Below are 14026 nucleotides of genomic sequence, written 5' to 3' on the forward strand. Positions count from 1 at the left end.
CTTTTACTTATACACAAAAAGTAACCGTTGAGGACACATGGCAGACATGCATTTAAAAGTAGTGGGAAATACCTTGACACCTGTTTTACATAGAGAAAGCAAAAAGTAATGGGCACGGTAAATAAGGAATAATTACCACCCACTTGCAGTTTTTCAAGGAAAAAAAACCCGTTCCACTTACCTAGATTCCATTAATCAAGGTGAATCAGTTTTAAGTGAAAATTGAAACTGTTCCCACTAATTCAAATATTTTACTCTGCAATATTAATATTCCGAGAAAAAAAAACTGTGTGTGAGAATGAGTAAAATCAATCAGTTAAGTAAGGACTGATAAAACATTATCAGAACTTAAAATCAGACACAATTTATACGATCATCAGAATATTTATCAGGATTTATCAATGCGTATCAAAATTTCTCAGAGACAAGATCATAAGACTTAAAACAAATTCCATTAATATATCAAAATAATACATTGATGAAATTGAAATTACATCAGAACTTTTACATTCTTGTCCTAAGCTTCTAAATCTAACATCAACAGCCTTAGTCCTAGCTAAGAAGCCTGACAACGCTGAGGATGAAGAAGAACAGGAAGAAGACGAGATTAAGTCATCTTCCTCTTCCTATCTTCGACAAACAAGATAGCGAGTCGAATGATTCGCTCTTGATGACGGATAGCTTCCCGCCGTTCCGCCTCCAATCGATCAAGATGAAGCTGGTAGTCCATCTCGAAGAACAGAAGTTGGTTCAGCACCGCCTGTGGGACAGAGCCCCATATCTCTTCAGGAATGGCAGTTACATGCCACTCCTGCTGCCAGTCGGCGCAGCTAAGCTCCATATGAAAATTTTGGTAATTCAAAAACATGTTGTATCGAACCATGATGCTTTTGAAAAAGAATATGAAGTTACGATTGTGAGAAAAATTGATGAAAGGGCTAAAGTGAAGTGGCTGATTATATAGGCAAGAGAATGCCAGGAGACGCGAAGATATTTAATGCTGAAAGATAGAGTTAAGTCTACCTCGTCTCCCTAGACTTGAAAAAGAATAATAGTCATTGGAAACGGAATGTGCACATGTAACAAGAGTGAACTGTTCAAGGACGAGTGCCATTATGTTTTAACCATAGACTATTAATCTTCCACTTCAACATTTCGAAATTAATCTGAGACTGTTACCAAATTTTACTCACAGATAAGTCAAGTAAAGGGTTAGACTGAAAAATCAGAACTTAGACCTATACCAGAACTTAACAGTCATCAGAACATAATGTCTTAACTCGAACAAGGAATATCTATCTTAGTAAGTTTTCATACAAGTTCTGAGTTATAGTCTTCAGGACTTAATCATCAGATCATATAACTAGAACGTGTCCTCAGAATTTGTGCAAAGGGACACAGTGACTGTTTGTCTAAAAGAACATAGACCACCACAAAAATTTCATCATTCATATGGAGTGATTTGTGTGTGCATTAAGCTAAATAACTAATAAAGAGTAAAGTCTGATCTACTTCAGTACATCTTAGAAATAAGTCATAATTAAAATTTTGCTAAAGAGCTGTCATTATCCTGAAACCTACTGATAAATGAGTTCATGCATGAGTCCACCTCAACTGTTTTTGTGCTAATTTTATGCATCTTTGAAATTCTCTTTTACAGTGGCTTCTCAGTGTAAGTGAGTCACGACTGCTTATCAGAATTTATGCTATTATCAGAGTATTTCTCCAGTAATCATAGAGTGTGAACAGTCACCAAGAAAAATATTTTGCTTTTCTAATGCATATTTACTTAATACCAGCTATGCACTTGGGTCATCCCATTCACATTTTTACTCTAGATCTCAAAGGAGTACCTGATATTATTCTTTGATTCTTGTTCTTCTTCTTTTGATAAGTGAGGTTTATCAGCACTTAGTACATTCAGCAGTTTTACTAGAATCAGAACTTAAACAGATGAGTAGCATTATTCTAATTTGGGACTTAGTAATAAGATGAATAAAGTAAACTAAACTAAGCTCAAGTATCAGAATTTGCTTGTGTCATAAGATTTCCACAGAAATAATTACTTCTTTCATGGGATCATTTGTTTATTGAAGACTAGTAGGTCAGTATCTAGCACAATTATCCTCATAGGATAGAATGATTACTTAAACAGATATATCACTTATTAGAGTTAAGAGATATGTATCAGACAACAGTCAGTACTTAAAAACATTTATCAATTAATGCACAGAATATACAAAGAGATTAATTCTGTAAATACTGATCATAAAGTCTGATAACATAGAACAAGTTTAAGCAGATTTAGAGAAAGAACCTGAAATCATTCCAAGTTCATTTACCAATTTTGTAAAGGTAGCTTCACACAGTGGTTTTGTGAAGATATCTGCTACTTGTTGATCTGTGGGAACAAAATGCAATTCCACTGTACCTTCATCCACATGTTCCCTGATGAAATGGTACCTGATGCTGATGTGCTTTGTCATAGAGTGTTGAACTGGATTACCTGTCATAGCAATAGCACTTTGATTATCACAGTAAATAGGGATTTTGAAATATGTTAACCCATAATCCAGTAACTGATTCTTCATCCAAAGAATCTGTGCACAGCAGCTTCCTGCAGCAATATACTCTGCTTCTGCAGTTGATGTGGAAATTGACTTTTGTTTCTTGCTATACCAAGAAACCAACCTGCCTTCAAGAAATTGGCAGCTACCACTTGTGCTTTTCCTGTCAATTTTGCAACCTGCAAAATCTGCATCTGAGTAACCTATTAATTTAAAATCTGATTCTCTAGGATACCATAATCCTAGATCAGCTGTTCCTTTAAGATACTTAAAGATTCTTTTTACAGCTGTTAAGTGAGGTTCTCTTGGATCTGCTTGAAATCTTGCACAAAGACAGGTAGCAAACATGATATCTGGTCTACTAGCAGTTAGATAGAGAAGTGAGCCAATCATACCTCTGTAATCAGTAATATCTACTGAATTACCAGTATCCTTATCCAGTTTTGTTGCAGTGGCCATGGGAGTGGATGCACTTGAACAGTCTTGCATTCCAAATTTCTTCAGCAAGTTTCTGGTGTACTTAGATTGACAAATAAAAGTTCCTTCTTCACTCTGCTTGACTTGAAGGCCCAGAAAATAACTAAGTTCTCCCATCATACTCATCTGATATCTTGACTGCATTAGGTTGGCAAACTTTTTGCAAAGTTTGTCATTTGGAGACCCAAAAATAATATCATCAACATAAATCTGGATCAAAAGTAAGTCCTTGCCATGGTTGAGATAGAACAGTGTTTTGTCAATAGTTCCTCTGTTGAATCCACTTTCCAGAAGAAACTGAGCTAAAGTCTCATACCATGCTCTAGGAGCTTGCTTAAGTCCATAAAGTGCTTTATCAAGCCTGTAGACATAATCTGGATGTTTGGAATCTACAAAGCCTGGAGGTTGTTCAACATATACTTCCTCTTCCAATTCTCCATTGAGAAAAGCATTTTTCACATCCATTTGAAAGACAGTAAACTTTTTGTGAGCAGCATAAGCCATGAATATCCTTATGGCTTCTAACCTAGCAACTGGCACAAATGTTTCATCATAGTCAATTCCCTCCTGTTGAGAATATCCTTTTGCAACCAGCCTTGCCTTGTTCCTTACAATTATGCCATCACTGTCAGTTTTGTTTCTGAATACCCACTTTGTACCAACAACCGATCTATTCTTAGGTCTTGGCACTAAGGTCCAGACTTTGTTTCTTTCAAATTCATTCAACTCTTCCTGCATTGCTTGCACCCAATCAGCATCTTGAAGAGCTTCTTCCACTTTCTTTGGCTCAGACTGAGAGAGAAAAGAATTGTAAAGACATTCATTCGAAGTACCTGTTCTAGTTCTGACACCTGCCTCAGGATTTCCAATTATCAAATCAGGTGTATGTGATTTTGTCCACTTCCTTGCAGATGGAAGATTTTCTCTAGAACTGGATGCTCCCCCATGATTCATGCTGTCTTCGGTTTCATTTTCTGATGCTCCCCCTGAAACTATGCTCTCTGAGTTGGATCCTTCAGTATTTAGATTTTCAGTACTGTCAGTACTTGGCTTATCAGAACTTGACGAATCAGAATTTGAAGAGCCAGATGTATGTTCTGATGCTTCTTGAGATGTGATAATATCTTGAGTATGCTCCCCCTGCATTGGTGCATCTTCCTTTGACGTAGTCACCACAGTTTCAATAACATCAGAGTTTAATCCATCAGAATTTACAGTATCGGAACTTAGACTGTCAGGACTTGAGGTATCAGAATATGAATCTTCATTTTCAAATCTCAGCTGATCATGATCAATGCAATCTTCAAGTCCAGTGATCTTCTTGTCATCAAAAGAGACATTGATAGATTCCATGACCACTTTTGTTCTCAAATTATAGACTCTGAAGGCTTTTGTAGAAAGGGGATATCCAACAAAGATTCCCTCATCAGCTTTTAGATCAAACTTGGATAGCTGTTCAGGATGAGTCTTGAGAACAAAACACTTACATCCAAATACATGAAAGTATTTGAGATTTGGCTTCTTGTTCTTCACCATCTCATATGGTGTTTTTCCATGCTTGTTAATGAGTGTTGCATTTTGAGTAAAACAAGCAGTCTGCACAGCTTCAGCCCAGAAATAGGTTGGAAGCTTTGCTTCTTCAAGCATTGTTCGTGCAGCTTCAATGAGAGTTCTATTCTTCCTTTCAACAACTCCATTTTGTTGTGGAGTTCCAGGAGCAGAAAATTCCTGCTTTATTCCATGATTTTTGCAGAACTCTTCCATTATCAGATTCTTGAATTCAGTGCCATTATCACTCCTCAAAATTTTCACAGAATCTTTGATCAATTTATCCAGATGTTTGACATGATCAATCAGGATAGATACAGTTTCACTTTTTGTGTGCAAGAAATACACCCATGTGTATCTGGTGAACTCATCTACTATGACCAACGCATATTTCTTCTTTGCAATAGACATGACATTCACTGGACCAAATAGATCAACATGAAGTAGATAATAAGGCTCAAGAATTGATGATTCAGTCTTGCTCTTGAACGAAGATTTTCTTTGTTTAGCCTTCTGACATGAGTCACAAAGACCATCAGGAACAAACACTGATTTTGGCAGTCCTCTCACAAGATCTTTCTTGATCAGTTCATTTATCTTGTTGAAGTTTAAATGAGAGAGTTTCTTGTGCCAATTCCAGCTTTCTTCAGTTGAGGCTCTACTCACTAAACAGATTGCAGAACCATCAGAACTTGTTGAAAGCTTAGCTTCATAAATGTTACCACGCCTGAATCCCTTCAGAACAATTTTTTCTTTAGATTTACTAACTATTTCACAATGTTCTGCAAAGAAATCAACATGATAACCTCTGTCACAGATTTGACTTATACTCAGTAAGTTGTGTTTAAGTCCTGAGACCAGAGCTACATCTTTAATGATGACATTCCCAAAATTGATATTGCCATATCCCAAAGTTTTTCCAATGTTGCCATCTCCATAAGAAACACTTGGGCCAGCTTTCTCCATAAAGTCTGATAGCAGGGCCTTATTTCCAGTCATATGTCCTGAACATCCACTGTCCAGAACTAAAATATTTTTCCTGTTGCCCTGCAATCAAAAAGACCACTAATTATTAGTTTTAAGGACCCAGACTTGCTTGGATCCTTTGGCCTTTTTAGGTTTGTTAACATTTGCAGCGGATTTAGCATCAGATTTTATGTTAACAGTTTTCTTATCAGAACTTATACTACCAGACTTTGAATCAGAACTTACACTAGAAGGAACAACAGAAACTTTCTTTAAAGAAGGTTTTATTTGATAATAATCATAGTACAAACTATGATATTCCTTACAAGTATAAATGGAATGCCATAAACTACCACAATGAAAACAAGGATCTTGTGGTTTGTATCTAACAGACTGACTCTTAACTCCTGATTTTGTAGATAAGGAGTTAATATTCTTATTCTTCCTGCAAAAAGAAGCCAGATGGTTAGAACTTCCACAGTTATGACACGCTTTCCTAGGAGCATCAGGAACAGATTTATAGTTATTGCTTTTATTTACACCTTCCTTTCCATTCCTGTTTTTCCTAGGTGATTTTACCTTGTTTGCATTCTTAACATCTTTCAGCTTATGCTTAAGCTGCTTCTTTGTCATTAAGCCTATGTTAACTTCAGCTGTCTTTTCCTGTTTTAGTTTGTCAGAAGCTGATTCCTTTTTAACTTCTGATTTCTCATTTTCAGATTTTTCAGTTACAAACTTAACAGGTTTTAACTTCGGCTTTTGCTTATCAACAGGCTTAATTTCTACAGTTCCTTTTTCATTTTTATTTTCTCCATAACCTAAGCCCTCTTTCCAGTTTCCACTGCTTAGCAAATTTTGAGTTGTTTTGCCAGAGTTAGTCCAAGTTCTGATAATCTCTCTCTCCTTTTCTAACTCAGTTTTTAGAGATTCATTCATTTTTAGCACTTTATCCCTAACATAAAAAGCATCATCTCTATCCTTCTGAGTTTGATGGAACATGACTAACTCTTTTTCTAAGAAATCATTTCTTTTCCTAAAAGCAAGATTTTCAGAAGTTAATCTTTCACATGTTAAAGTTTGATCTCTATAACTAACAAACATGGTTTTAAGATATCTTCTCAACTCATTAATATCATCAGTATGAAAAGCATAAGTAGTCTGAGGTACCTTTGTTTCAGCAGCTTCAGAACTGCTCTCAGAACTTGATTTATCAGCATTTGCCATCAATGCATAGTTCTCCTCACTTTCAGAGTCTGAGGTGTCTGTCCAGCTTTTCTGCTTTGTGACAAGAGCTTTGCCTTTGTCACTCTTGGTCTTCTTGCAATCAGGAGATATGTGGCCTTTCTCACCACAATTATAACATTTAACATTAGCGTAATCTCCTCTGTCAGACTTTCCTCCTCTTTCTTCAGATCTTCTGAAATTCTTCTTATCAGAACTTATGCCTTTCCTGGAAAACTTATTTCCCTTCCTGAACTTCCTGTATGCAATCTTTGTGATTCCTTTCACCATAAGAGCACACAGCTTTATCATCTCCTCATCAGCATCAGTTTCAGGCAAGCTTTCAGAATCTGAGTCATCATCACTCTCAGAACTTGATGACTCAGTATCAGACTTTATGATAAGAGCTTTACCCTTGTCTTTCTTTGAGGAAAGTGGTTTGGGGGATTCCTCTTCAGCCTTGAGAGCAACTGTCCTTGACTTTCCTCCTTTCCTCTTGCTTCTTTGTTCCATCTCAAGTTCATGAGTCTTGAGCATTCCATAGATTTCATCAAGAGTTGTTTCATCAAGATTGTAGTTGTCTCTTATTGTTGTTGCCTTCAAATCCCAACATTCAGGAAGAGCTAATAGGAATTTAAGGTTTGTATCTTCAAGATCATACTCCTTATTAACCAATGACAAGTCATTCAAGAGTTTGACAAATCTATCATATACATCAGTCAATGACTCATTAGTCCTAGAGTCAAAGTGTTCATACTCTTGAGTGAGTATTGTCTTCCTGTTCTTCTTAACTGTTTCAGTTCCTTGACACCTTGTCTCCAGTGCATCCCATATCTCCTTAGCAGTCTTGCAGTTGATTACCCTGTTTGACATTACATTATCAATGGCACTATGCAATAAGTGTCGTACCTTGGCATCCTTAGCAATAGATGCTATATCTTCAGCAGTGTAATCACTCTTTTCCTTTGGTACGGTCTTTGCTGCTTCACCTGCAACTACAACAGCGAGCTTGGTAGATTTGTGAGGCCCTTCCTTGATTCTATCAAGGTATTCTGGATCTGTTGCTTCCAGAAACATGGTCATCCTTACCTTCCATATGGGATATTCAGATGGTCTCAATATGGGAACTCTGATAGTCTCATATCGACTCTGAGTTGATGTCTTTGATGATTCCTCAGTTTTGGTAGGCTTAGTTGGAGTTTCTGTGTCAGACATGATTGTGTTTGGATCTTTAACTGTATGTGTGTTAACAGAAGGCTCTGATACCACTTGTTAGGTCACACTTTCACTGTAGAGGGGGTGAATACAGTGTTTATTACAATCAAATCAAACTTCAAGAACTTATGTAACAGAAAACAAACTTTATTGAAACAATAAACTCTGTTACAATCTGGAACTGTTATCTCTCAGTGATGAACAAAATATCACGAGAGCTGCTAGGGTTACAGTAAATAATATTCTCGATAATGATAACACTTTTAGTGTAAACCCTATGTCTGTGTTTATATATTACACAGTTACAAGATAATCGCTAATTGATATGGAATATAATTCTGCTTCCTAATATATATCAATCAGATATCTTTCCTTCCAAGTATTCCATTCTTTACGGAATTCCTTCTTCATGCACATCTCTTCTTATGTTTATCTTGATCTTCTTAACTTTAATCAGCTACTGTCCTTATCTGATCATCCTTCAGCACTTAAGTTCTGATATCTATCTCCTGATGCTTATCTCCTGATAACATAAGTACTGATATCCCTTAAGTTCTGACGTCCAGTATAAGTACTGATCAGTTAAGTACTGATTTGTTCTGTTCAAATAAGATCTGAAATCTAAACATAAAACATATTAGCCATGACATTATCAAATACATCTAACAGTGCGCTGACGACTTTCTGGAGGGGTCGTTGCACACTCTCTTTTTGAGGTTTTCAGCTCTACGGGCTCTTCTTTTCTCTCTCTTTCTTGCAATTCTCTAACTTGAGCCCGAGGTCATGCTCACTTAGATTTTTACCCACACGGTCTAGCACGCTAGTCGACCTTGCCTCAGAAGAAGCTGGCTTCTGCCCCGATCTCTTAGAGATTTGGCTGCCCCGCTCATCATGATCTTGGGGTATGTCTTCCTCTTCATGTGATGCTTCTTTCTTCTGCTTGGTCTCGGTTGCCGTGTCATCAAAATTGTGGATCGGTCTCTCTTTTGAGGACCTTTGCCCTTCTAACTACGCTGAGAGACCTTGAGGCGGCGTGCCTTACGCTTGGCGTTCCGGCCCGAGCTTTTCTCTACCCTTGACATCCGGGCATTAATCTCGTTCAACTGATCGGCTAGCCCTTCGAGGTACGTCATGACCGTCTGCCCATCCATGGTTGTGATTGGTGGGGGTGGCGTCTGATTCTCTGGGGGGGTGTGCTCGACCTCGTTCTGGTCCTTCTTCTTGCCCCTGCTTTCTGGTGTCACCGCTTGTTTGCCTCCTTTGGTCATCTCTTTTCTCTAAGATGAAAATTGCCCTCCTTCTAGCGCCAATTGTTATAGGGAGAATTTAGTATAACAGTGTTGTGGAGGTTGATGGGCGGAATAAGGATCAAGGACGGTGTTTGAAGGTGGAGGAAAGTTGTTTATGGTGGTGGCTAAGCTTGTATGTTGACTCCTTAAGAAAGAATAGGGTTTGTATTGTTCTCTATCAAGTGACGAGTAATGTCTCATACAAGTGCCTACGTACCCTATTTATAGGGATCAAGCCTCATGTAGTTCTTGGGGAACAAGTGGCCAGTCATCATGAATTTTGTATATCAACTTTTGCAACATGCCTTATAAGTTATAACTGATAATTGTACCATATTATTAAAATAAAAATATATTTTAATTATAATCGGAATAAAGGAAAAAAAATGAGAGAGGAGAGATGTGTTAAAAAAAAGGGAAATATTTTTTTTAATAGAAATGAGATAGTGCATGCCGAGTGATGCTTTAAAGATAAGGCATGCAAGGATGTTCTAGTATTTTAAAGGATATTGTCGGAGCACTTATTTATATCAAATGCCTTAATTTTAATTTTAGGATATTGTTGAAATTGATCTATAATCTATAGTGTTGTTGATATGCGTATAGTGACTCCTTCGAGTCCGCAAGGTAGAGAGTAACATTACATATCCGAGGACACGATTACATGTTTTTCAAGCTTATCATTTGGAAAAAAAAATTACATTTGTTTTTTTTTTCGAAAGAGAACAGGCAGGATGGAGAGATTTCAGGGATTGGTGGGGGACAAGGAAAATTTGAAAATTCAGGTCTTACGATAATAACGGAGTTAGACAACTCAAAGGAAGAAGCAGCTGGCAACCCTAGTAAGTTAAGTGAGATAAATGCGGGGGAAAATGAAGATTTGATCATAACAGGCCCAAAAAGAAGAAGGAAAGATATCGAAATTAATAATGGGTTTGTTGATGTGGACATGGGTTTGGAAATAGACGGGCTTTCAAAAAACGGATATGGGGCGGGTTCTGGACTCCAGGCCCGCCAAGCATTATGACAACTTTTAGTTGGAATTGCTGTGGGCTTGGGAACCTACAGACCGTTCAATTCCTTAAAGATATGATATATCAGAAGAGGCCCAACTTTTTATTTTTGTGTGAGACAAGGCTGAATAGAAGCAGAACGGAGAGATTAGCGATGGCACTGGGGTACGAAGGTTATTTTACTGTAGAAGCTCGGGGAAAAAGTGGAGGTATGGTGATGATGTGGAAGGAGAAAGAGGATGCGCAGGTGATAGGTTTCTCAGTTAATCATATTGATGTTATAGTCAGACTATCAGACATGGAGGAGTGGAGGCTCACAGGGATTTACGGGGAACCAAATCGAAGCTTGAGGTTCAGAACTTAGGCTTTGCTAAGAAGTCTGAGAGATGTTTCAAGTCTGCCGTGGTGCATACTGGGGGATTTCAACAATACTATGACTCATGGCGACAAAAGAGGAGGAAATCCTTATCCAAATACACTGATCGAAGGCTTCAACAAGGCAGTATCAGATTGCAATTTAGTAGACTTAGACCTTATAGGTCATCAGTTTACATGGGAAAAGAGTAGAGGAACAGCAAGGTGGATTGAAGTGAGGCTGGATAGGGCGATGGTGGATTCGAGATGGCAAGCTATTTTTCAATTAGCTCAACTTTTTAACCTGGAGGTTACAATTTCAGACCACAATCCTATCTTTCTCAATCCAACAGCGGAAGTAAGGTATGCTCCTAAGAGAAGATTCCGGTTTGAAAACGCCTGGTTAACAGATCCTATGTGTTTTGAGTTGGTTCAAAATAACTGGCAGAAAGATGGGTCGATGGCCATTCAAAATAAGCTGGAGGGATGTAAAGAAGTGTTAGAGGAATGGGGAATGGGGTTGACTGGGAATTTCAAGAAAAGGATCAATGATTGTAAACAGGTCCTGAGAAGAATGAGAGGAAAGAGAGATGACAGTTCAGTCAAATGTTATAAGGAGGCTCAGAGTAAACTTGCAGAAGTCTATTACCAAAAAGAAATTTATTGGCGTCAGAGATCGAAGCAACTATGGCTTCAGTTTGGAGACCTGAATACCAAGTATTTTCACGCGTCAGCTACTACACGCAGGAAGAATAATCTGATTGCTAAACTACAGAATGAGAATGGGATCTGGGTAGACAAAGGTAGTGGACTTCATGAGGTGATGGAAGATTATTTCAGAAATATCTTCTCTACAACAGGGGTAGAGCTGGAGGAGATAATGCGAGAGATACCCAACAGAATTACGGAAAACCATAATAAATGGTTGTTGGAGGTAGTTAGACCAGAGGAGGTGAAAGAAGCCCTCTTTAGCATGAACCCGAATAAGGCTCCGGGGTTAGATGGTTTTACCCCTGGTTTTTACCAGAAATGTTGGTCGATCATAGGCAAGGATGTCGTAGAAACTGTTAAGAAGTTCTTCACTGTGGGGAAATTACCAGAGAAGCTAAATGACACCTTGCTAGTGTTAATTCCAAAGAAGAAGAACCCGAGAGTAATGGCTGACCTTCGACCTATAGCGTTATGTAATTTACTTTACAAAATAATAGGAAAGGTGCTGGCGAATCGATTGAAGAGGTTCTTGCATTTGGTGGTATCTGAAAATCAGAGTGCTTTCTTGAAGGGGAGGTTAATTTTGGATAATGTAATGATATCTTTCGAGGTACTTCACTATCTGAAACGGAAACAACAAGGGAAAGCAGGGTATATGGCTTTGAAATTAGACCTTAGCAAAGCATATGATAGAGTTGAGTGGCAATACCTCCGTGCAATTATGAAACAAATGGGTTTCTGTGAGCGGTGGATTAACCTGATAATAGAGTGTGTTACAACAGTTGAGTATTCTATCACTCATGGGGGAGAGGTGTTTGGGCAGATCCGTCCTACTCGTGGCATCCGACAGGGGGATCCCCTATCCCCATATCTTTTCATTCTCTGTGCAGAAGGATTATCCAGCTTGATTAGTAGCTACGAGAGGCGAAAGTTGATTCACGGATGTAAGGTGGCGAGAGGTGCCCCAGTAATAACTCATATGTTGTTCGCGGACGACAGCTATATATATTGCAGAGCGTCTTTGGAAGAAGCTAATAGAGTGATGGAGTTGCTGCGAACTTTTAAAGTTGCAGCAGGGCAAAAGATTAACCTGGACAAGTCATCGGTGTTCTTTAGCAAAAACACGAGAAGCAGCGTTAAGGAGGAAGTCTTAGATAGTCTCGGAATGCAAATGGCTGATGAAAGGAGTCACTATTTGGGGCTACCAAGTTTAATTGGAAGAAACAAAAATGTTGTCTTTGGGTATATAAAAGATAAAATGAGGACGAGAATCCAGAGTTGGGGGGGGGTAAGTGCATTTCGGGAGCAGGGAAGGAATTGCTGATAAAAACGGTCTTGCAAGCTATTCCGACATACACAATGAATGTTTTCCTGTTACCAAACCAGGTGTGTTCAGAGATTGAAAGTCTGATTAGCAACTACTGGTGGAGCTCCTCAAAAAAAGACAACGGAATTCATTGGCTTAACTGGGATTGTTTGAGTGATCACAAGAATAAGGGTGGGATGGGGTTTAAAAAAATCAGAGACTTCAATTTGGCCATGCTGGGTAGACAGGGCTGGAGGCTATTGGCTTTTGAAAACTCGTTAGTGGGGAGAGTATTCAAAGCAAAATATTACCCAAACAGTAATTTTTTGGAAGCTAAAATGGGGAGTAACCCGAGCTATGTTTGGAGAAGTGTATTAGAAGCTCAAGTTCTTATTCGACGAGGGGCGAGGTGGAGAGTTGGGGATGGTAGTAATATAGGAATTTTAGCACAACCTTGGCTACCAGATAGGCAGAATCCCGTTATAACTACTCGTCATCCTGCATTGGAAGGTACAATGGTTAAGAATCTGATGAGGGTGGATAACAGAGATTGGGATATTGATATCGTTGAGGACCTGTTTGAGGATCGTGATAAACGTCTGATATATAGCATTCAGCTAAAAGGAAAATGCAGTAAAGACTCGTGGTACTGGATGTTTGAACATAAAGGAGTTTACTCGGTCAAAAGTGCATAGAAGGAGGTTCAAATGATGAATCGAAGGTGGAATGAGGAAGATAATGACAATAGGTGGAAGAGCCTCTGGAGTTTACAAGTTCCTGCAAAGGTGAAAACATTCTTATGGAGAACGCTGACAAATTGTCTACCCACTAAATGTAACCTTCGAATAAAAAGGGTTCAGGTAGATGAAGTGTGTCCACTATGCGGAGTTGGGAGGGAGACAGTGGATCATTGCCTACTTCATTGCTTATTTGCCAGGACGTGCTGGAGCTTGGTCTGTCCTGAGTTCACATATAATGATTCGTTCAACTTCAACACATGGTTTGAGTATGTGATGGAACAGCTAGCACATAAAGTAGGCTTTATTAGCACAGTTTGCTGGGGGATCTGGAGAGCAAGAAACGATGTTGTTTGGAATGAAAAAATAACGAGAGCAGCTCAGGTGGTGAGTATTGCAAAGGCGTATCTTACGCAATGGAAGAATGTTCGAACAATTGGAGGTTCAACACCTGCAAAACAGGTAAGCATTACTGGAATTATCGAACGATGGGCAAAACCTCGGGAAAATGGTGTTAAGATCAATTGTGATGCTTCATTATTTGGAAACTCTGGTAGATATGGAATTGGGTGGATTGCTAGGGACGACAATGGAAAGTTGATATATGCTTCGAGTCTAACGT

The sequence above is a fragment of the Apium graveolens genome, chromosome 9 (genome assembly GCF_009905375.1).
Source record: "Apium graveolens cultivar Ventura chromosome 9, ASM990537v1, whole genome shotgun sequence".
Classification (NCBI taxonomy): Eukaryota; Viridiplantae; Streptophyta; class Magnoliopsida; order Apiales; family Apiaceae; genus Apium; species Apium graveolens.